This window comes from Chanodichthys erythropterus, chromosome 14 (assembly GCF_024489055.1).
Source record: "Chanodichthys erythropterus isolate Z2021 chromosome 14, ASM2448905v1, whole genome shotgun sequence".
NCBI classification, from domain to species: domain Eukaryota; kingdom Metazoa; phylum Chordata; class Actinopteri; order Cypriniformes; family Xenocyprididae; genus Chanodichthys; species Chanodichthys erythropterus.
The window spans coordinates 40734848-40740056 of record NC_090234.1 but is presented as its reverse complement, the minus strand read 5'-3'; the positions used below and the strand labels follow the sequence as shown (position 1 = coordinate 40740056).

General features: G+C 43.8%; 1 pseudogene; it reads right to left on the bottom strand.

Annotated features, from left to right (window-relative positions):
• Nucleotides 1–1249: 1249 nt before the first annotated feature.
• Nucleotides 1250–3211, bottom strand: LOC137036254 (uncharacterized; annotated as a pseudogene).
• Nucleotides 3212–5209: the final 1998 nt, after the last annotated feature.

Here is a 5209-nt window from a genome sequence, read left to right as displayed (position 1 = left end):
AAATTCAGCTCATGATTATCATTAACTTACTATCAAATACACTTGTACTAACACAACTAGATAAGTACTCAGCCCAGTTAAGTGATGTTGTGTGACTTTTCATAAAGTCAGAGAATGGAGGTACAGTATGATCACGGCCTTCGTCTGGATGGAGAGTGAACTTCTGAATCTGATCCCAGCAAACGCTCCCTGACCTTAGTTCATGTTTCCTGTTTGGTTATTTTTTGGGGAACCGATTCCTCAGGAACTGATGTAAGTCACAGTAGTTTAGTTTAATAGGAAAGAATATCACAAAACCTTTTAAGATAGTGTATTTAAATAGTGTATTTAGTATTTTATATGTTTGATAAGGAGGGTCAGTGAAAATAATTACAAACTAATCCTGTGCCTTTCAGTAATGTTTTTAATGAAGCTGCTGATGTCAGTAGTTTAAATTCTGACAATAATAAATTGTTTAAATTTATTTCAAAGTCCAAATATGTATTGTTCCTTCTTATAGAGACTGTTTGATTTAGTTTATCCTAAATGTTAATTAATGCATTAATTATCAAACATGTATTAACGCGTAGTTAAGGCTTCTGTTTTCATGCATGAATCCCTATGACTCCTGTCGTAGTTAAGGATCACTCTTCATTAGTTCATATCTTAACTAATCTTGAGTTCATGTTGAAGTAACTATTAACTCAGGTATTAGTTCATGGTTATTCATGTACTGTTATTGTAAAGTGTTACCGCATGCGAGTGTGTTTGTGGGTGTGTCCAGGCCACGTGGATCATCAGTGGATCCAGCTGCCACTCATCACCATCCCCACCTGCTGCTCAGTCACTCACCCTTTAAACACTCCCCTCATTCTCATCTCCATTGTCAGATCGTTGTTTGGTGTCCTGTTCGTGGTTGTCTCGTCTGTTCCTGACCGGAGTCCCTGTTGTTCATCGTCAGTTCCACTTTGATCGTCATTGTGTTCTCGTTTCTTGTCTGGATCTTGGAATCATCTCACCGCTACCCTTCACCAACCGATCATCCCAGTCCCTGCGTCTGCCGAAGCCTTCCAATCTCAGTGACTGTTTCACATTCTCTGCTTTTTCTAAATAAAAGGCCTTACTTGCACTTGCTTCCTGTGTTCAATCATGACAATTTATATATATATAAATATATATATATATATATATATATATATATATATATATATATATATATATATATATAAAAATTGTACTCATACATCTTCTGATGCCGCTGGACACATCCTCAGTTCCTGGAATCATCAGGTGTTTCGGGTTTTACAACATCATACACCTCCTCCAGGTGACCCAGCTGGGGCTGATCAGCTTGTGTCCAGCTGGCTAGCTACTTAGTACACCACGGCTCTCCTCTTTTAAGCCATAACCACACTGAAACCTTCCCTGCTGCTTCAATGGTGCTGTGGATAGCTGCCCTCTTGCTCACTCCCTTGATCCCCAGCTTTCTGCAGGCTCTAGCTAAAGAACATGCTGCAAATCCCATACATCCAACCTCCACTGGGATACACCTTGCTCTCCATCCTGCCTGCTTGCAGTCACTGACCAGTCCTGCATACTTGGAAAGCTTCCTCTCAAAGGCCTCCTCCAAGCGATCTTCCCATGGGACTGTCAGTTCCAGCAGCACAACTTGTTTTGTGGATTCTGACACTAGGTCTGGTCACAGGGTGGTAACTGTGATATGGCTAGGGAACTTCAGCTGCCTGTCCAGGTCCACTAACAACTGCCAATCCCTTGCAGAGGCCAGAATGCCAACTGTTTTCCTTTTCATAGACTTAGGCTGCTCCCCAGCTCTGACAAAATCAATACTGTACTTGCTCGGTCGGGACTTCTTTGCCCTCTCAACTCTTGCGCTGATAGCTCCAGCGATGGTCTTCAGGACTTGATCATGCCTCCATCGATACCATCCTTCTCCAAGTGCATTTGGACAACAGCTCAAAATATGCTCTAGGGTTCCTCGCTTGGAGCACAGTAGACATGCTGGTGACTCTATTTTCCCCCATGCATGCAGATTTGATGGACTTGGCAAAACATCATACACTGACTGAATAAGAAATTTATGTAGTGTGGCTCAGCCTTCCAAAGCTCTCTCCAGGTAACTTAGCTCTCTATCGCATTCTCCCATCTTGTCCATGCACCTTGTTGTTTCATTCCCACTGCCCTGCAGGATCTAATCTCTTCTACAGTTGCTCTCACTTCCTCCAGAACAAGGCCGTTCCTTTCCTTTCCTTTGCTCTACTGTTCTTCATGTGTGTCGCCGTAAAGGATCCCAGCCTTGTGTAACCATTCCCACCAGTCCCTGTGCCGCAGCCTTTCCTCTGCCTCCTGAACAGCCTCTTCCGCCCCCCATTTCCTGCCAGTCCTCACTTGGATCCCTGCAGAAGCTACTTTCATGTCTCTTGAGTCCCTGTATTGTACCACTTCTCTAGCCCTCATCACTTTAAATTCCTTAGAGGAAGATCTCAACTGTCTCCAAGATCTCCAAGATCTCAACTGTCAAAATCGGCACTGCATATACAAGAAGCAGCCAGAGGATCCTAGGGAGGATCCTGTGCTGATACAACCAGGCTTTGAACTTTCCTGGTCTATCTAGGTTGAGTTTTCCTCCTTTGGGATCCACACCCCTTCAGCCCATCGCCACTGCTCTGGATTTTTTCCCTTTCTCCAGATAACACACAGAATCTTCCACAGATGACACAGGACCTTAGGGCAGTTCTTGTACACTGTGTATGAGATGTTACTTGTTCCAGGTGCAGAACCTGCCCTTGCCTTACAAACAACCTCTCTGACTTCCTTCAACTGCAGCTCTGACAAGTCAAACTGTATTTTGGGTTCAGAAGGGTCTATCAAGATGTCACACTGCCCCAACTCCTGTTCTCTCTTAGGATCACTATATGTGTTGCTCAAATGTTGATTAATTTATTCCTGTGAACAGACCAGCTTTCCATTGTGTACTGGGACTTCAGCACTCTCATCTCTCATCTCCTGCCTGATGTTGTAAATTCTTACTGCTCTGTGGTTTTTGAAGTAAGATGTTCTCATATTTTTTTCACTCCTCTTCTCCAAACCGTTCTGCTCCCATGCTGACAATGAATGTTGTTATGATTTGCAGCTTTCTATCAGCCTCTCCCTTAACCGTTGCCTCCAGAATCTGGTTGACATCTTCATCAAACTGTTCCCACAGTGAAGTCATACTGGCTGCTTGCCATTTGATCCGCTTCCTGCTGAACTTAATGTTGTCGGATTTGTTTGTAACATGTGGAGGTTCAAGGCACTGTGGGATGACTCCGGGCCTGGATTGTCCTGCGTCTCACCAGGTTGAACACCTGTGCGTTGTGCTGCTCCTCCTCGATTGTTCTTGCAGACTTTGCCACATAAGCACAGGCTATTCATAGTCGTTTTTCCATTACTTGGGTCTAAAACCATCATAACTGTCCAGCTGGGGTGCTCAGCCTCCATTGGATTCTTCGTAGCTTTGTGGGAGTCCTCCTCACAGAGGATACAGATTGGGTTGCCAGCCATTTCTGCCCCGGTTGCCGTCTCTCCGAGCTGTCACCGACTTTCCAGATGTCACCACTCTTTTCATGGTTGTCACCCAGTCTTTGCTGTCACTGATGAACTCAGGTTTTTGTTGTACTCATACATCTTCTGATGCTTGAAAGCTGCTTAGGCTCTTCGGCAGCCCCAGCCATCTCCTAACAATTTATAATGTATATTTATTTTTCATAGACTGGCATCAAAAGTTTAAGTATTAAGTATTCACCCTCATGTCATTCCAAACCGGTTAGACCTTTGTTCATCTTTGGAACACAAATTAAGATATTTTTGATGAAATCCGAGAGCTGTCTAACTCCTCAATTGACAGCAATTTAACAACTATGTTCAAGGTCCAGAAATGTACAACAGACACCTTTAAATTAGTCGACGTGACTGCAGTGGTTCCAAATTTTATGAAACAATGAGAATACATTTTGTGTGCAAAAATAAAACAAAAATAATGACTTTATTCAACAATATCTTCTGTGTTCTCTGTCATTCTGTTAGGTTTCGGCATCTGCCCCCTCTTACACACAGCATCAGCAGCAGGCTCCAGCAAAGCAGCGTAGAGTAGTCAGTCACAGGCAGGGCGCCCAGTCCGCCCAGGCCTCCACCAAGCAGAACGGCAAACAAAAGGATGGGCAACCCTGAGATGAGCAACCCAGAGATGGAGCCTGTGAGCCTGGCTAGCGCTCCCCAGTCTATGGTCCTAATCTCGCTGGCTCATTAGGACCATCAGACTTGGCTATGTGATTTAGTTCACCAATCCCCCAAGTTCAGAGACATCTAGTTTACTTCAGAGAAAGCTGCCATTGCCCATGTCTTGCATGTAGTTTGCAGTCCTACTGGCGAAAGATGTGATAGAACTGGTCCCTCCAGCTGACATGAAGACAGGGTTCTACATCCCTTACTTCATTGTACCAATGAGAGTATGTGGCTTTACAATAGAGGTCTGCACGGGACTGTTTTTTTCGTCCCGCTCCCGCAATGGTTCTATTCCGCACGCACCTGCTCCAGCCTAAAATTCACTCTGTGTTCACCCGCTTTCTGTATATAGTGATTTTCTTCCCGAACCGTCGGTCCCACTAAAGATCATTTCCAGAATCTCATGTTTAAACTTCCCCTAAAGAAAGAGAGTGACTGGGGATAACAAATATAAAATGTTGCATATACAAGATTTGTTATTTGTCTATGATGCTGTCAACACCCTAAAAAATGTCAGAGAAAAAATGTCACAAAGAATTATAGGCTAAATATCACAGAGAAAAATAGGCAAAATTAAATAGCCTACAACATGTCCCTCAAAACTATACGCTATGCCAAAATTACATAAATGAAAACTGTTGGCTTAGCTATACTGCAAAATAAAATCTTTTTTAACATCCACGCAAGAACAGAGTGACGCTAACTGATGCTTTTGTTCACTTCAAGTTCAAGCACAGATGCGCTGATGTCAAAGCATCTCAGGAGCGACCGGGTTATTGTCAGACTGCCCGCTCCCGCCTTAAGTACACTATAGTTACCGACCGCAAATCCGCCTTTCATTCAAAATTGAATCCCGCGCAGCAAAAAAAATCTTATCGGGTCCAGCGGTTCCTGCAGGAGAGCCGCGGGAATGCAGACCTCTACTTTACACAAGCAACTGTTCAAAATG